A 20,980-nucleotide genomic window follows, 5' to 3' on the forward strand; every position below is an offset into this window, starting at 1 on the left:
TCTTGAGACATGTTTTTCTATTCATGTACTTAGAAACGTGTTGCAAATTCTTCAAAGCTGATTTTCAGTGTAACACAATTGAATATTGACATGTTTTGTGTGTTATTCTTTTAAACTTAATAAAGCGTAGTTCATTGCCCAGAATTTGACCTTTTTAGATAAATGTTCTTTGAACTTGAATAAAAGTATATTCTTGAAAAGATGCATTATGCAAAAATCAGTAGAATCATGTTTGTTGAAATTAATCTTGAAGCAGATGTAACATATTTTTCTTTTTAATTAGTCAATTACTGAGAAAAAAACAAAAATACTAGGAAAAATCATTACGAAAGTTAATAAATAATGACTGACAACTGATCTCTTCCTGTTTATACAATAAGTGTGAGCCAAGCTGTGAGACCCACTCTCACATTTTATGACAGGATGCTCTTGAGGAGAGAGGAATAAGAGATATTAGATAGAAGGATAGAGGGTAGATAAATAGATAGAAATACAGGGTAGCCTCGGGAGGGCCTGGATCATTATCTACTGGCCTCTTCTGTCTCTTCTAAAGAGCTATTTATAGGAATACTAATGGGTGGAGCAAAAGACCTACTCCTAGCTCAGCCAAGTATAGACCCTTCCAATCACCTAGAAACCGAGCACATGGTCAAGCAATCCTCTAATGCAGCTCTGCTGGGTAAAGCAAGCTCAGATCTCACTAGGAACCTTTGTGGGCCTCCACAACAATACTGGATTTTTATTTTCTTTCTGATAATGTGCACTGTTCTACCATATGTTTCCTGAGACCTTAATATCTCTACTTCAGGTTATAGAATATCTTTCTCAATTATCTTACTTTTATTTTTTGAAAAGCCTTATACATTTATAAGAATTTAACTTTGTTGTGCAAATGTATGGGTAGGTTTCTTTTTAAAGATCTGAAGTAGAGTCTTTTTGTTTAACTAGATCTTAAAATCTATTTGAATTTTCACTTTTAATGTGATTATTGATTTAAATGTTTGTGATGTTTTCCAGTTCATTATGTTTAATATTTGTTTTGTTTTTGTTCTGTATTTTGTAGCTTCAGTGGCAAAGTATAGACTTATAGAAATTGGTTAATTTAAGATATAAGAACTATATAACAAGAGGCCTGCAATGGCCATAGTTTAAAAATAATATTAGCCTGTGTATGTTTATTTGGGGATCGGCAGTTGAGAGAGAGATTTGTCCTGACCTTGGGCCAGGTGGGAAACAGGAAAACTTTCAGCTACAGTAAAGCTGTAGCAGGAATCTTAAAAGGTCTTATTAATAAAATCAAACTTAAGGCCAGTTATTGGGGTGAACACAGGAAGATCAGAGCCAGAACAAGCCACAGCTACCTCACCTCATCGGATCCTCAGCTGGTCTTGTCTCCTCAGACTGGAGGCCTCTGAGTCTTCAACCAGAATGGGTCTTAGCTGAAATGCTGCTCAAAAGCCTGAAAGCTTAACGAGCCAAATGCTTAACCAGGCCAAATGCTTCTAGTTTCTGGTCCTCATGCCTTATATACCTTTCTGCTTTCTACCACCACTCCCTGGGATTAAAGGCTTGCTTTCTGGGATTAAAGGTATGATGAGTCACCATGCTTGGCTGTATCCTTGAACACATGGATTTCTGCCTCTGGAATGCTAGGATTAAAGGCATGTGCCACCACTGCCTATCCTTTATGTTTAATATTGTGGCTGCTCTGTCTCTGACCCCAGATAAGTTTATTAGCATGCACAATATTTGGGGGAATGCAATACCACATAAAGTCTTTTTTTTTTTTAAACATATCCTAGGTTCATGAAGAGTTTTTGCTAAGTATTTGCATCTTGATAGATGGATTGTTAGTTGTTGAAGAGTTTCAGTAGTCAAGAATTCAAATGTAAGTATAATGTCCAGCCCATTAAAATAGATTTGAGGAAAATAGTGAGATTCACTAAAAGTTAATAGAAAAAAGTTTCACACAGCATCACATAAATTTTTGGAGATATCTGTGTATTTAACATACACTTAGAAAATTTCACAGCAAAGCAGGCAAGCTGAAGAGAATGCATGGAAATAAAAACAAATAAATGTAACTGTGCCTTTAGAAAGATGAAGGGGTCCACCTCTGCCTGGTGCACTGTGCAGTTGTTGAGCAGTGTTAAAACATGTTCAAATCATTAGTAGGTGTAATGAGAAGCTATTTATTCTTTCAGTACAAGCAAACAGGATGCTTATTTTCTACAAACCAGCAAAGGTATTGGGAGATGAAGATATGTCTCTCCAATTGTAATAAGGGACTCAGTTCTGCTGCTCTGGATGTTTTGTGCAGAAGAACTGTGGAACAAGCAGTCATCTCCCACACTGGGCTCACCACCAGACAATTGAACATACCTTGAATGATTACGAGAAGGTGCACAACTGCTTGTCTGACCTTCTCAGAGCCTTTTCCTCCCTAAGATGATCAACATTCTCATCCAAACCAAAGAGGAGCACTTCCACTGCTGGCCTAGCTTAGGGAGTACTGCTGCCACTGGTCCAAAAGCCATGATGCTGTGGGATTTATGCAAACACAAAGTTGCAATGGACAGAAAGGTTTGCAGCCGGCACTCTTTCTACGTATAGATGCAGCACAAAACTACTTTTCATTGTCATTTTCTGTCCTACATGCTTTATAACTCACTAAGCTTCTAACAGAAAGAAAGGACAGACTTGGCTGGGCTCAGGCCAAGTTGTGAAAGCTGTTAAAGCCTAGAAATTGACAAGAGGGGCAGAGTGGAAAGACAAGCACAGGAGAGAGCAGCAACAGCAGAGGCTGTGACACAGGCACAATAACAAGACTCAGCAGAAGAGGTAAGGGGTAAGGTAGTGCCCAGGGCAGAAACAAGAGGACAGGTGGAAGCAGAGAGAAAGTGGGGGTGGGAGAGAGAGAGAGAGAGAGAGAGAGAGAGAGAGAGAGAGCGAACACAAAGAGCTTAGGCGGAAGTAGAAGAGAACGCAGTAAGGAGCAGAGAGAAGTAGCTGAGGGTCTTCCATCTTGCTCTCCTGGAGAGATGCAGAGAGACAACAAATATTTGGTATAAGGGTCACAAATACTCCAGATACTCAAGCCCAGGGCCTGTAAAAGCAGCTGCTGAAAAATGCAGCAGAAGTCTCAATTCATAGGTATCAAAGCTGTGACAGCAGGCACTACCAAGGGCTGTGGCATTCCAGCTTCCTAGGCCTACCAAAGAGCTGTAATGCTGTAGATTAGTTTCTTGGTACCTTCAGTTGATCTAGATCTGTACTCATTACATACTAAGGGTCTTTGTACTCGAAGCAGAAGAAGAGCTGTGGTCCTTAGACGGCACTGCCTGGGGCTGGTGCTTCCTTCCATTAGCCTGTTGCTGCTATCATGTGCTGAGGAATAAAAAACTGCCAAAGACCAGAACCGCCTGAACTTCTTGCTTACTAATTGTTTCTAATCAGGTAGTAGAAAGGGCTCGACCAGCTCATTGGTGGCACAGTTATATTTCCTAATTCCTGCCATCTTTTCTATCTTACTTCTGCTAATGGGTATGGCTAGCTCGTCTACCCTCTTGCTTCCTTCTTGATGGGAGCCATGCACTGGGTTACTCCCTTATGGACCCAGCATTAGGCACAGACCATACCCAAACACCAATGTATAACACAAAGAGATCCTTTATTAAGCAAGGCAAAGAGACAAGACGGCTAAATCAGCAAATAGTTTTGCAGGTTTCATATAAAAAAGGAATAAGGCAAGGTCTTTGTTAGAAAGAGCCAGGATAGGTTGGTAAGTTCTGATTGGGTATGTTAATTAGTTTTCATTGCTGGACCTTGATGTTTTGATAGAAGGAACTTCATGATCAGCCTCAGGAATGAGTCAGGCATGAGAAAGTAGACAAATAAGACAGTAAACCTTGGTGGCTAGCTAGATCTAATGGTTTAGCACAGGAGAGGGCAGGGATGAGGGCAAGACCCCAAGTCTCATGTTTTTCATGCCTATGACTGCTGAAGACCTTCATCTTATATCAATTTATTTTATCAATACCTGTAAGACAGAGTAGCATAATAAAAAAAAATTCCTTGGTTCATGTTTGTAGACAATACTCTATCCAAAACCTCAGTCACAGACACCAACATCACTTGTGTTTTGATCACTCCCGACTTCTATGGGAAAGCTAAACATAAAACACACCATAGAAAACAAATTAGATTAGCAGTATTTGTTGATTACACAGAGTTGTCCTTCAATGCAGAGAAGATTAGCAAGGACTTTGGGAGGCAGAATCCATAAGAGGAAGGGAAGATGCCCCTAACTCCCATGAAAGAATAGCATTTTCTTGATGAATCATTTGTGGCATGATAGAGACAGGTCTTTGTGGAGAAGATGATGGCGTGCATTTATGTGACAGAGACACCAGCCTAGTCAGACTGCTCTCTTTTTAGGGCAATAGTAAATTTAGGGATATATTTTCCAAAAGTGGAAAGAACTAAAGGTCAAGGTACTAAAATCTTCTGGTACTCAAATATGTCAAAATACTACTTGAAATTTAGATCCTGCAATATAATTTATGATTACATATCCTACTTTACTCAGTGCTTTTAAATGATGAATCAAATATTAGCAAATTATTTTTTCTTATTGTTAAATAATGCTTCATCTTATATACTTAATGCATTTTTATATCTTTCTCTCTCTACTGTAACCCAGGCTAGCCTCAAAAGGGCTATAGGCAAAGGCTGCTCTCCAATTTATAACCTTTCTTTCTCTTTGACTGAGTTCTTGGATTATAGATATGCACCACCATATTCAGATGTATTTATATCATTGCCAGGGTAAAACAATTCAGTTTTTTCCAGTTTCTGTTGATTAAGAGTGGAGCCACTATTTTCTTTTCAGTATACAAGCAATAGTGGGAGTGGGTATACTAAGTATACAATGAGTGTTTTTAGTTTTATGCAAACCAGTTATTGTAGATTATTTTACTTCTCTGCCTAAACACTAAAGCAAGGAGGCAAAACAAAATTACTTATTGTTACTATTTAGACATTTAAGCAGGCACCAGTAGCTCAGATTTGAGTAGAGATAACTAGAAAATAATTAGATAAAAAGAAGTATATATATATATAAAGAGTAACAATGAAAGAGAGAAAAAATAAAGAAGGGGTGGAGAGATGGCTCATCAGGTAAAGGGATCTGCGTTTAATCTCTGGACCACACATGGTGGAGTGAGAGAACCAGGTCCTGCAAGCTGTGCTCTGATCTAAACACACACACACACACACACACACACACACACACACACACACACGCACACGCACACGCACACGCACACGCACACGCACATGCACACACACACCACACATTCTCATACATATACGCCCATGCAGACACATACACGCTGATGCACATACACCTTCACACATAAACATACACAAACATGCACATACACATGCACATGCATATACACACACACATACACATAGACACTCATACACACTCAAAGAAGCATGTTAACTAAAAAAAATAAACTGGACTCTGTGTATATTAGGGTTGGAAATTTGCAGTATTACAAAAATAATAATAAATATAATGTTATTGGTGATATATAAGTGATAGTATCATGACTAGTTTTGTATCAACTTAGCATGAGTTGAAGTCAACTGAAAGGTAGGATAATCAGTTGAGAAAATATCTCCATAAGATTTGGCTATAGACAGAAAAGTCTGTAGAGAATTTTCTTATTTAATGAGTGATATGGAAGTATGGAAGGCCACAGCCCATCATGGATGGGGTCACCCGTGGCCTTGTGGTCTTGAGTTTTCTAAGAAAGCAGAATGAGCAAGCTAGGAGGAGCAAGTCAGTAAGAAGTACTCCTCCATAGCTTCTGCAACAACTCCTGCCTCTAGGCTCCTGCCCCAACTTCCTTCAATGATGTGATGTGGAAGTGTAAGCAAAATGAAACCTTTCCTCTCCAAGTTACTTTTGGTCATGGTATTTAATCACAGTAATAGTAACTCTAAGACTGATAGAAACAAAGAAACAAAAGCAAAATGCCACATATTCATCATAAAAGAAGTGGTCTATATAGAGGAGTGTTGCCCATATATAGTAAAATTTTCCTAGGTTCTAATGAATTCATATGAAGCTAGCTTCCTACATGTTCACTTTAGCATTAGTTCAATTGTATATCACACAGTGGCAAACATTTATTGAAAGCATAAAATAAAAGTTTTCCATAAACAATTTTAAATGTATCATATTCTACCAGAATAAAAAAGAATACAAAAACTAATTGAAATTTACATACCAAATACTTGATTAGAATTTTAGCAATAATCAATACTTGATATATAACTTGGAGACTTATGAAGTAATTAAAGAAAATATACATAATCACATCATCCTACAGACATTTGAGATACTGTGTATTAGTCAAGTATAAATTCAACAGAATTTTAGTGCATATTGAATTAAGCTGTATTTAATGATCAAAGAACTAGTCTACACAAGATACAAGTTAAGATGTAATTAGCCCTAGCATCTAACTAAATATTCATTCTTTTCAGTTTATATATGTGAAATGTTATTAAGAAATAATACGGATAAAGCATGAAAACCTTAAGTAAAGTAAGAATGAATTTTTATAGAAATAGGTGAGTGTTGTATACAGAAAACATATGCACTGCTTCAAGAACATAAAATAGATCATTTAAAACTAATTATTCATGAAGTAATTGTAAGAAATGAAAATATAAAAATTATAAAATAAACCTTTTCTGTAAAATCATGATATCAGTTAATCAACAATAACTTTTAGTTAAACAATGCAAACCTTTCTTTTACTATAATTAAATAAAACAGTATATCAATATAATAAAATGCTAACCAGAGGTCTTCCAATTATTGCTTTAAAAATTTATATCTTAATGAATAGATTTTTTAGTAGAATAATATTCTTAGATCCTAATAGTTAAGATAATTTAAACATATTTCTGTGTGTTTATTTCTCAAGTTCATTTTGAATGACTAACATTACTTAGCCTTTTTCGTTCTTCACTATATTTTGCAGACTATTTTTACTTTGTCACATTGCATCTGTGTAATAAATGATAATAATTCATTTACTTTTCTCTTATAAAAACAATGGGTAAAGAAACTTCCCTTACCTCAACTGATGACAGTATGTTATCCAAATTGGACAAGTAGGACACATAGGAAATTGTCTGATGAATGTTGCCAAGACAAGGTAAGATAGCCCTTCAAAATTCCTGCTTCACAAAAAGTCTGTCAGATATGCTAAGTCCATAGACAATATTTGGATGCCCAAATGTTACAGAGGAACCCTAGGATGATTGTTCATGCAGTCAGATGTCTTTGTCATTTCATAGTTTTGGAAGTTGTTTTCTCTGCACTTCCTATTTACACAAGTAATATTTGATCTTTCTTGGGTCTCTGATGGACATTGAAGACTAGATAGTTATAGTTAGTTTTCTTTGCTACAAAATTAAAAAAAAAAACTTATATAAAAGATTTAAAGTTTGTAAGATTGAGAAACATAAAAGCTTATTTGTTTATCTAAGAAGATGTTTTAAGGTCTAAAATGATATTTTTAGGATGGTAATACAAGTTATGACAAAAACCATTTAAATATAAAATTTTGGACCTAGATAGGAATTCAATAGTTTCTCCAAAAGTGCGGAATACAAATAGTCTGGACATTGCAAATGTAATTCTCACCTGATAGTTGTTCTTATTGTTTATAGTTTTGCTATGTTAGAGTTAAAACTGTGCCTTTTTATTTAGGCAAAGAGGGGGGAAATGTTGTGGAATAACCTTTTTGTACACTGTGAAGATGTGTCACTCTGATTGTCTTAATAAAACCTGAGGCACCAATAGCTAGGCAGGATGTCCAGGTACAGTGGATACTGGGAAGAAGAGGGGTTGAGACACCAGTAAGAAGGAAAGCAGGGTGGACAATACTTAGATGAGGTAAATGAGCATTGGGGGTAGCACATAGATTAATATAAATGAGTTAATTTAAGTTATAAGAGCTAGCTCGAAACAATTCAAAGATATCAGCTGAGCTTTCACAATTAATAAATCTCTGTGTGGTTATTTGGGTGCTGGCAGGTGGGAGAGAGAAAGATTAGTTACAGAAGAGACAGTACCTTTTCCTTCCTCAAATCTTGAAAGAAATCTCTAGTGTCCTACTTTGTAAAATCTAAGAGGGCATTGACTGACATTATAGAGACATTAGAGAAACATTAGGAGAATCATTAGAATATGGATATAAAGGTTCAAATTTGAAAATAAAGTTGATAATGTAATGAGTCTCCTTATTTAGCTGACCAGCTTCCATATACACATTTTTTTTTTTAGTAAATTTATTTTACAACATCGTTTAGTTCAACATAATAGCCACAGATTCCCCTGTTCTCCCACTCTCGCCCCCCTTCCCCTCCCCCCACCCCACAACCCCATTCCCACCTCCTCCAGATCAAGGTCTCCCCCGAAGACCGGGATCGACCTGGTAGACTCAGTCCAGCCAGGTCCAGTCCCCCCCTCCCAGACCGAGCCAAGCGTCCCTGCATAGGTCCCAGGATTCAAACAGCCAACTCATGCAACAAGCCCAGGACCCGGCACCAACACACAGCTGCCTCCCAAACAGATCAAGCCAAATGACTGTCTCACCCGTTCAGGGGGCCTGATCCAGTTGGGGGCCCCTCAGCCTTTGGTTCATAGATCCTGTGCTTCCATTCATTTGGTTATTTGTCCCTGTGCTTTATCCAACCTTGGCTTCAACAATTCTCACTCATATAAACCCTCTTCTTTCTCACTAATTAGACTCCCAGTGCTCCACCAGGGGCCCAGCCGTGGATGTCTGCATCCAGATTCCTCAGTCCTTGGATGGGGTTTATGGCACAACTAACAGGGTGTCTGGCCATCCCATCACCAGAGTAGGTCAGTTCCTGCCGTCTCTCAACCATTGCCAGCAGACTTTTGTGGGGGTATCGTTGTGGATCTCCGTGGGCCTCCCTAGCTCTCTGCTTCCTCCCCTTCTCATGTGGTCTTCATTTACCATGGTCTCCTATTCCTTGTTCTCCCTCTCTTTTCTTGATCCAGCTAGGATCTCCCACTCTCTTTCCCTCGACCGTCGCCCTTCATTGTTTCCACTCATGACCAGGCTGTTCATGTAGATCCCATCCATTTCTCCGTGTCTTTTTTGGGGTCTCGTTTTCCAGGTAGCCTCACTGGTGATGTGAGTAGCAGTTCAGTCATCCTTGTTCCACATCTAGCATCGTCCTATGAGTGAGTACATACCATATTTGTCTTTCTGAGTCTGGGTCACCTCACTCAGGATGATTTTTTCTAGATCGATCCATTTGTCTGCAGACCATATGATGTCATTGTTTTTCTCTGCTGAGTAGTATTCCATTGTGTATATGTGCCACAATTTCTTTTTCCATTCTTCAGTTGAAGGGCATCTAGGTTGTTTCCAGGTTTTGGCTATTACAAACAATGCTGATATGAACATAGCTGAGCAAGTGCTTTTGTGGTATGATTGAGCATTTCTTGGGTATATGCCCAAAAGTGGTATAGCTGGATCTTGGGGGAGATTGATTTCCAATTTTCTAAGAAAGCGCCATATTGATTTCCAAAGTGGTTGTACAAGCTTGCATTCCCACCAGCAGTGGAGGAGAGTTCCCCTAGTTCCACAACCTCTCCAGCATAAAGTGTATTCAGTGTTTTTGATCTTAGCCACTCTGACAGGCGTGGACTTAAATGTCCCAACACAATTTGAAACAGAGAGAAAAGTTGTTATTAATAATTTTACCTGCAGTGATTTGGATATAAAATATAAGTATCTTGTAGCATAATGTAACAAGTGAATAATTTTTGAGTGTGTATATTTTTTTGCACAAATATGATTATGAAAAATCAGTATACTAACATAATATATTATAAAAAACTAATTCATAGACCTATTCAATTAATTCATCCACGTTGTGCTTTACAGCAAACAGACCTTGATGTAAAGTAGCTCAAATCAGTTCTGCATGGCTTTTGTCTTATTTACTGAATATGGCATAGTTGCTTGAGAATTTCTGTCACATTAACAATATGAATAATTTCTAAAATAATTGCCCCTTATATTTCATTATATATATTATTTTTCAGTTTTGATCTGGGATTTAAATTGTTGTCTGATTTCTCACATGATTATATTATGACTGTGTCTGTCAGTAATATTCCAATAATGTATTGATTTTGCCTCCTTTTTATGGTGTGAAATTTTGATATGTTGTAGGGAATCAAAGAGTTGGCCTAGTCTAACCATCTTTGAGGCATACATTACAGGTTTTTCAAGTTAGAGACTGTGGTCTTGATTTCTGGGTCACTGTGTGCCTTTCAATTTCTGAGAAACAGAGACACTCCCTGAATTAGTGGAACATTCAGGCCATCTGGGCTTCTCTGTACTCCCTAGAAGTCAGCAAAGCATATAGAAGTTTCGCAGAACAATTAGTCTTAGACTTTGATCTTGTGTGCCCTGTATAACTTGCAAATATCATTGTATCGTGGAAACTACAATTGTAATCATCCTGGCAACTGTCATTGGATTCTGTTTTTGATAAGGATATAAAATGTATAACTGCTGTCAATAAACTTGTCACAGTCTCAGTCTTGCTATGACCCTTCTAACTGGTTCCTGATAGATGACATTCCCACCAAACATTACCAGGTAACGCTGGCTAAGTAAGCAAAAACACTTGTGCTTACAATGCATCCCACTATAATGATGCTTACTATTGCTTGGATAGGGCTGCTTATGGCAGTACTCCAATATAAAGCCATTTGCTTTTCCTTTTCATTTGAAAATTACTTATGACTAGAAACTTGAAATTGTAAATTTTCAATTCCACATTTAATTTTTTCTTAATATTTTATGGGGATTTGAACTTATGAATTTCTATTTCATTCAATGTCACATTATATATTGTAACCACTATTTCATATTGATGTTCAAATATCCCAAAGTTAAAAGAGGCATTTGTTTTATTTAAACATGTATGCAGTGTCCTAGAGGAATGCTTTATCTTCTGACACCCCGCAGATGCATTTGTATTTGTTCTGCTCATCAGTGAAATTTCTGAAGAAGTAAATATAAAATCCAAGTAATAAAATTCACAGTATCATGGTGAATAATCATTACTAGGATCAAAAATATGCAAATTAAAATGGTAAGGAAAAATGTAATTAAATGAAAATGAGCCTTAGAACACTGTCAGTCTATCCAGTATCTACTAATATGATCAGATTCACATAAGAGAAGATCATGATCTTGCTAAAGAAAATTTTAATTGAAGGGAAAGAAAATATTTTAGGAATATAATTATACTCTTATTAAGCTCCCTAACTTAATTTATCACAGTAGAATAGCCTTAAATAAAACCACAAAAAGATCACTATGGGTCAGGAAAAGTCAGCATGGGTCAGTATTGGTCCAAAGAAACTCTCAGGCTAAACACAAATACTCAGGACAAATCAGGGAATTTGGGATATGTAATACATTGTCATATTTGATAAAGAAATTGGAATAATAAGATTTGTAAACACATGAGTGGAATTTGGAAATATTATACTGAATAAGTAAGGTATCGAATACCCAACAAACAAACAATACATATCCTCTCTCATTTGTGGATCCTTGCTCTGACTGATTAGGCTTGAGTCTGTAATTTGAAGTGTGTACAGAAGCCTGGGAATATAGAAGAAACTTTTAAAATTCCTGCTACAAGAAGTCTTTTCATGTCTGGTACTGGCATTGGGTTTTCTTTTTTTTTTTTTTTTTTTTTTTTTTTTTTTTTTTTTTCTTTTTTTAGGTAGTCTGTGACTCTTAGAGCACCATTATCCTAGATGAGAAAGATTAACTAAACATAGATATGTGTATTTATAGACAGAGATATGTGTAATATGGGTGGTTTCCCTGTAAATAGTTAATATTATTTCTTGAGGGTTTTTCAGACATCTACTGGTTATTTTACCCACGCCCTTTCTTCTGTATTTCCCTCCCTCACCCTTCCCAAAAGAACTTTCCCCTCCTTTTTCCATTTTACCAATCAGATCACTAGTGTCTTATATATGCATTTAATACACAGATATCGAGTGTTCTGATTCAATCAGAAGTTATTAGATCCTTAGTATTTATCACAGCTTCCTACTCTGCTGTGTTTGAGGAAAACTATGACACTAGGAATGCAAGAGTATACTGTGGAACACTGAAGACACACATATGGATGTGTTTGTGTGTGTTCATGTGTGTGAAGAATACATACACATTTATAAAGAGAGATAAAATAATGTAAGAACATGAAAGGAACAAGATGGGAAGGTGTGCACCACCACGACCTGGCTGCTAACTGTTCTTATGTCTTAAATTAACCCATTTCTATAAATCTATAACCTTGTCACATGGCTTGTGGCTCACCAGTATCTTACATGTTGGTACTCATGGCAGCGGCTGGCAGTGTCTCTCTGACTCAGCCTTCCTGTTCCAGAATTCTCTTCTCTGGTTGTTCCTGCCTGGCTACTGGCCAATCAGCATTTTATTTATACAGAGCGATATCCATAGCACAGAAGATGGAGAAGTCAACCTCAACTAATGAGGAAACTCTCTCTGTGATGACTTGCTTACATAGTACCTTATGTTGCTATGCAGGCTGATGGTAGAGAAAAGATATCAATTGACTTATCCTGCCCTAGACCTTGCATGTCACATGAGCAGCCTGATTTGTGAGTTAGGCCCACTGGTACAATGGTGATATGAGGGTGATAGGGGTCAAGGCCTGCTTTCTGAATTTGATATTAATCTGCTTCACAGGAGAGATTTTTTTGTGACTGGTACTGTAAATCTGTCAAAAGTTCATGATATGGAAGATCATAAGCCCTAAGAGTGAACTTACTGCTATTATGTTATATGTTCATTGTGCTGAATTGCAACAATTTGAATTGCTGAATTATTATGTCTATATATGTAGAATTGTGTCATTCTCAAATTTGTCAGAGAAATTCTTTAGCAGTGAGTAATGAATGTTTGGTTAATGCACAAGCTCATAATTGGTCAACATACAAAGTATAAGTAATCTTGAGTGCTGATCTCCTCCATTCAAGCCTCAGGGAACACCAAGGAGTGGTCAGAAAGAACATAAGCGCTAATGAATGAGGAAGAGAACTGTGAAATGTAGACTTCTGCACATGACTTACCTGCTGTACACATTAACTCACAAGACTTAAACAATAACAAGCCAATCAGACTCAAGTATGGATTAGAGTTGGGCACCAAGGACTCACCCTTGGCAGAAGAGCTGTTAGCAATTTCTTGTTTCCAAGAAAGGGAACATCAATCTACTTTGAAAACATGGCAACTGACAAGTTCTCAATGCTCTGGTAGATGGCCCCACATTCATGTGCATATAGGTAACAGTAATTTGTCTAAGATGATTAATAGTATCAACAATAAAATATATGAAGTGTATGATGTCAGGAGGGAGTTGGGTGGTGTAGTACATGTAGGTAGAAGGAAGTAATAAATGATGTATATGATCAAATAATTATAAAATGTATAAAAGTTTAAAGAATATTTTAAAAATTAATAAAGCCTAAATTTCATAGTGATATTTAAAACACTTGGGCATCTGTATATTTTGATGTACTTTATCTAAAGTTTTAGACTAAGTGTTCCTTGATAGAAGTTGTCTGATACTTCAGGTTGAGATGTTAATTTAATTCTTAGAGTTTTCATCGACCATAAGTTCAAAACTTAAAATTACAGTCAAGTTCAACAGATGTAAAAGCTCAAGTTTTGTAGGAATTGTTTTCTGTCTCAGTATATCTGTGTCTTATGACTAAGTAAAATTCTAGAGGAAAAAAAATCAGCCAATATTTAATCAGTGTCATGAATGACTTTTATCTAAAACAGAAAAATTTAAGGCAAACATTAACCACTATGCATCTATATCAGGATTCTCAAAATTTATTTAAAAACTAATACATTAAAATAACCATGTGTGTGTGAATGTGTGTGTTTGTGTGCATGTGTAAAATTATGAGTGAACACAGCTTTAATGCACATTTAGTGCCCAAACTATGTCAAACTAGAATATTCTTGGGCCAGAAATATTCATTGTAGAGGTTTCATGAGTTATTCTTAGACTGTTTTCTAAGGGTAAATATAGTATTAAAGGGTTTTCTCATGAAAAGGTAGAAAAACAATTATTTTTGATATTTAACATCTGGTTTATAACCAGATAAATGGGGAACTATTTAACTGACAGTGGACATTTCACTAGCAGATCATTGATGCTCTCCCTCATAACACATGGTCCTCACTGGCAGAATGGAGAATTATTGAAAATTAGGATAGCTATATTTCATTTCCAGGTAAAGCATTACAGAAAAAATAGAGTATAACATTTTGGTAAAAGAAATTCCACCCATGTGTAAAATTCAGTGAGTGCAAACTTAAAATTTATATAAGAATTAAGAGACAAGGTTGCATCAATAAAATATGACAAGCAATATCTGAAATGAAGTTTTAATTGATTGATAAAAGACAATTCAACTGGTAACACACTTAATGTACATGAGCTTCTTCCATCTCCTAATCTTTAGTGAATCGAGATCAGTTCAAACAGTGGTTTTTATTGTCATTTCTACCATGAATGCAAAAATACTTAGTATTTTTCTTTTCCAATAAAAATTCCCATAAATCCAATGGAAAAATATTTGCTTCATAGCTAGTATTCAGCCCTTCTCATCAAAAACTAATATTTCATCTGGTATCTCTATCACCTATCATCAATGATGTTAACAGGTACTCGCTGGGGCATTTTTTTTTTCTTTTTGGTTATAACATTTCCACTGAAGGTAGGACATTGAAATATCTAATTTGTGCTATATTTATGAATATAGAGATAAAATTAGTAAATTATTAGGTGTAACAAGCATAGAATTGTGGACTAAGTTATTCCAGAGAATTTATCACTTTTCATACACAGTATCATTCGTTCCTATTTTTTGAATTAAGAAATTTGTTTTCAAAATAATGCTTTGAAAGTGAGGAAGAGCCCTATGATATAAGTAATTTAAAAGAAAGTCAACAGAAATTTTGTTTCAAAATTGTGTAGTTTTATAAATGGTTTCAGTATTCTGTTGAAGCAGCCATGGAAAGTTGTTACATAGGCAAAACATTAACTTACCAGAACAGGAATTTGACAAACATCAAACAGTATGATCCCAAGGACCCTAACAGACCTAAAGCAAGGCTGAAAAAGAAAACAATTATAGATCTGTGTAAGTCATTCTTTCTAAAGCACAAACAAAGGACTTTCATTAAATGATCTACTTGCATTTAAAACTTTCCACTTTGTTCTTGTCATACACACACACACACACACACACACACACACACACACACCCCTTAGTAATTGTTTTAACAGTTAAATACAATGCAACACTTTATATATAATATATTAACCTTAGTAATATGCAAATAATTTCAAAACCCCTCCTAGGCATGAGTTGTCCTTTCTATTATCATTTTGACAGAAAGTCTCCCTATATAGCTCTGACTGATCTGGAATTCGCAGAGAATCCTCTGCCTTCTGAATCCTGACGTTACAACTTGACTTACTAATTAATCTGAAAGTATAGATCAAATTCTGATGTAGAATTATGTACAAAATTTTAGTCTATTCTATAAAATTAAATAACACACCGAGTCTAAATATAAGTGCATGCTAAATAAAATTCAAGAATGTGTGTGTATGCGTGCATAATTCACTGTTGTGTGAACTTAAATGGACAACATTATCAATATACATTTAATTTTTTCAGATAGATACTTGGTGAAAAAGAATCCCACTTCCTAATAAGTAGGTTCAAACTGCAATGGTGTTTCAACTTTTATACTCTTCAAGTAGAAAAATGTTATAGAAATGGTACATGCTTGTGATGAAATCAGGGCCAGAGTTTAACAGGTGAGTATTAAGAACTAACCAAAACATCACAAGATATCTATCTCATTGCCAGCCTCTGATTGTCTAGTGTCTGTGAAACAGATTCAAACAAGTGGATTTTGCAAGATGAATCAATGATTACTGCCTAAAATCAATTTCAAGTTATGATATGCAAGTTTGAAACTTTATCATTGACATTTTACCTATTTTTCACAATAATCTAAAGCTATTAAACTTATTAAAAACTGAATATCAAGTGATTTTATTGACTATAAAATATAATGTGCAACCAAGCTATTATTTAAAACAACAAGAAGTATTTTAAAGGCAGAAAATAAAGGTTATATCTTAGTTTCCAAGTATCTGAAAAGCAAACCATCAGTATCTGAGGCAGGAGTGTTAGATGATTTAGAGCAGCAACAGCTTAGCAAATTTGCTGTTAAGGTTCTCAAATATCTGTGTGTTTCATACTAACTGAGATTTAAAACACACATAAGACACTTAAACACATGTAAAAGGAATAACTTAGTGTAAAAAAAATGATTACAGCAGGGTCCAAGTTTAATGCAAATATTATACACGAGTAAGTCACTTTTTTTGCCACAGTCAATGAGCATGATGCTTTAACTGTGTGGTATTCATTTATTTAGACCCATTTATACTCATTTATAAGAATGTACTGTATCAATATTATGTTCAATTACATTGTGTATATATGTATATATATATGTATATATATATATATATATATATATATATATTCTTTCCACTGTATTTCTACTCTTATTCACTTCGGAAATGAATACATAACATGTTCAACCATATGTAATTTTACTCTTTTCTCACCTTTTCTTTTTTGCTTAATTCTTCATGATAACTCTTTTTTCAACTTCATGATAATTCGGGAATACACAAAGAAAGCCTGTTCACCCTGAGATACATAGCGTTCTTTGTTTAGTTTTGTGCATTAGACAGTATTTTGTGATGAAATTAGCATGTTTAGATTTATATGAAAGTTAACAGTGTACCGTACAATTCTTATTGTCTTAACTAATAGAAATTTCTCCAGTCTGATTTATAAACAGAAAGCAAGCAGGGTACATTTTAAGTTCTTAATATGAATTTGTAAGTTTTCTACCTCATCGCTACATCCATCTACAAATTGAGATGTACCATTCATCAAACATGGGAGGTGGAAATATAGATGGATAGTATAATTTATTTTGTAGTCAAAGAAGCTATGAGCCTGAGATGTATTAAATATAATTCTTGTCATCCCCTGGATCTTCCTCTAGCACTATGGTCTCTTGTCTGGATTCCATCTTTGAATTCTCTTTACTAATAAGAGGCATTTTCTCATGGAGAAATTTTAGTCTTCCTTCATCCTGGGCATTTCTTCTTCTTCCTGCACCTCTGTATGATGTTAGACCAGGAATTATCCTGGGTGCATGAAATGGCATTTGGAACACATTCCTTAGGGTGAGGATACCTTGCTCAGCCTTACGCAGAATGGAGGGCCTTGGTCCTGCCTCAATTTAGAATGCCAGACTTTGTTGACTCCCAAAGGGAGACCTTATCTTCTCTGAGGAGTGGATGGAGCTGGTGGGACCAGGGGAGGTGTAGTGGGAAAAAGGGAGGGAGGAGGAACTGGGATTTGTATGTAAAATGAAAAAAAAAAAACTTTTTTAAAAAAATAAATAAATTTTAAAAAGAAAGAAAGAAAGAAAATTTGCAAAAAGCTCTCAGTGGTGACATTTTCTCTTTGAAAGCATTTGTTTCTAGAACACCTGTGCCCAGTCTGGAATTGCTGAGTCCTGTTGTGCATGTTTAATTGTAATAGCTGTGTTAATTCTTTCCCTGATGGATTTTGTTTTAAATTTCAAACACTTACAAGTGTCTATTTATTCATATGTTCATCAGCATTTTTATTATATCTTTTCTTTTTATTGGGGTCAATGATGTGTCTTCCTTAATATTTGAAAAATATGGTCAGAATGGGAAATAAAAAGGCATTAATAATTATGCTGGTAGGCATTTTCTAAATAATAAAATCTTCTTTGTGTATTTTATAGAAAATATTATTCACACTAAATGATTTTTTTTTGCATTCACTTAAAGACAACTCTATAAGTAAGGCAATAGGACAGCATGGTCACATTTCTCTTCTTCTTTGACACTTATCCTGTTTTATCTTGTGTCTCTTTCTTTTCTTTATTATTGAAAATATTCTAAACTAAAATAGAATTTGCCAAAATTAGTTTCTGTTTAGCTCTTTGACTTATGTAAGTTCTAATATATGTGAGTAAGAGTAAGAGGATCTGAACTTACATATGGAGAAATATTTAAAACAGAAAGCAAGAAATTAAATGTGTTAGAAATGTGATTAATTAGCTGGGTGGTAGTGGTCCACAACTTTAATCCCAGTACTCGGGAGGCAGCATCAGGCAGATCTCTATGAGTTTGAGGCCCATCTCTGCTGAATAAAACGTGAGTTTCAGGAAAGGCACAAAGCTACACAGAGAACCCCTGTCTCAAAAAACAAACAAAAAAAAAGTGATTAATTTCTGTCAACTGTAAAATGTATATTTTGCTATAGAAAAACATGATAGAGTTTACATTAGAAAATTATTCTACATTTTTATTATTTATTTATTTAATGTGTATGTGTGTGTACCTTAGTATGTATGTGAGTCAGGACCCACAAATGTTAGAAGAAACATCAGATCCTTTGGACCTAGAGTTACAGATAGGTGTGAGCTGCCATGTGGGTGCTGGGAACCAAAGCCCACACATCTGTAAGAGAGGTCAGTGGTCTTAACCACTGAATAGTCATCATTGTATAAATTCTATGATAAAGATCACTTTTATTAGAATACATTCACTTTTATGTAATTGAATATTTTCCCCAAAACTCATATGAGAACATGCAGGTTATAGTTTTGTATGTCTATCATCCAGCACTCAAGAGCCAGGTTGACCTAAAATGTGATTTTGTGTCAAATAACAAGTAAATGCTATACTCATGAGATTCTGGCATCCTACAACCCTTTACTATCAAACCTTTGAGAAATAAAAGTAGAGGAATAATAAGATAAGACAATATACTATATTTCTCTCTTTTCTATTCCTAAGCTACCATTATCACCTGCCCTGGAAAAGTTCAAGAAATCCCTTTGTTTCTCATATGAGAGCTATTTTTCTTTAATAGTGTCTAAATTACTTACCTTTATATAGCTATGAGGTAGATCATTGAATCTACTCTAAAAAATTATAGAAATAATAGGATAAAAGAAGCCCACAGAAATCCACAAAGATACCCCCACAATAGACTGCTGACAATGGTCGAGAGACAACCGGAACTGACCTACTCTGGTGATGGGATGGCCAAACACCCTAATTGTCATGCCAGAAACCCCATCCAAGGACTGAGGAATCTGGATGCAGAGATCCAAGGCTAGGCCCCAGGTAGAGCGCCGGGAGTCTAATTAGCGAGAAAGAGGGGGGTTTATATGAGCGAGAATTGTTGAAACCAAGGCTGGATAATGCACAGGGACAAATAGCCAAACAAATGGAAACACATGAACCATGAACCAAAGGCTGAGGGGCTCCCAACTGGATCAGGCTCTCTGAATAGGTGAGACAGTTGATTGGCTTGATCTGTTTGGGAGGCATCCAGGCAGTGGTACCAGGTCCTGTGCTCATTGCATGAGTTGGCTGTTTGAAACCTGGGACTTATGCAGGGACGCTTGGCTCAATCTGGGAGGAGGGAACTGGACCTGCCTGGACTGAGTCTACCAGATCGATCTCAGTCCTTGGGGGGGGAGAGGCTTTGCCCTGGAGGAGGTGGGAATTGGGGGTGGGCTGGGGGGAATGGGAGGGGACGGGGGGGGGGGAGAACAAGGGAATCCATGGCTGATATGTAGAACTGAATGGTATTGTAAAATAAAATAAAAGGGAAAAAATAAGTAAAAAACTAAACAAAACAACAACAAAAAAAGAGTAGATTCATTAATCTATCCTTTATTCTATTATTTCTATATCCTTTTTTTTAAAAAAAAATCTACCTTTTATCTAATTATATCCATATTCTCTCTTTTTTCTTTTCTGAGTAGATTCAAAAGTCTGTCTTTATCTTACCATATCTATATCCTTTCTACTTTTATAAAGATACTACTTGTTTTAAATATTTTTCATTAGATAGGATTTTTCTATATTTTACACAAAATTTGTATTAGACTCACCAAAATAAGATAAATAATAATTTTTTTGTCTGAATTTGTCAAATGTTAATGGACTGGACATTATTAACTCATATAATGGAGTTTTTGTCTGAATCTGTCAAATGTTAATGGATTATACATTGTTAATGTAATTCTTGACTGCATATATTGTATATACTTATTGTATATACTTTTTCTTACACTAGTTATAAGTTTTTGTTTTAGACAAAAAGGGGGAAATGTGGTGATATTGTGTCCCCCCAATATATTGTGCACCCTAATAAACTTATCTGGGATCAGATAACAGAAGTGCCACTAGATAGACATAGAGGCCATAAAATGGTGGCACACATGCCTTTAAATCTAGCATTCTGGAGCTAGAGATCCATCCGAATCAAGGCTTCACTTGAAACTGAGCCAGGCATGGTGACACACACTTTTCATCCCAGGAAGTGATGGTAGGAAACAGAAAGGTATGTAAGGCATGAGGACCAGGAACTAGAGGCCTTTTTAAGCTTTTAGCTTTTAGCAGCAGTTCAGCTGAGATTCCTTCTGATGAGGACTCAAAGGCTTTCAGTCTGAGAAACAGGATTGACTGAGAAGTTGGCGAGGTGAGGTAAGCTGTGGCTTGTTCTGTTTCTCTGATCTTTTAGTGTTCACCCCAATAGCTGGCTTCAGGTTTGTTTTTATTACGACCTTTGAAGATTCATGCTACACCTTTAATTTTTTTCTCTTGTATCATTTCTCAC

This window comes from Peromyscus leucopus, chromosome 11, assembly GCF_004664715.2.
Source record: "Peromyscus leucopus breed LL Stock chromosome 11, UCI_PerLeu_2.1, whole genome shotgun sequence".
NCBI classification, from domain to species: Eukaryota; Metazoa; Chordata; class Mammalia; order Rodentia; family Cricetidae; genus Peromyscus; species Peromyscus leucopus.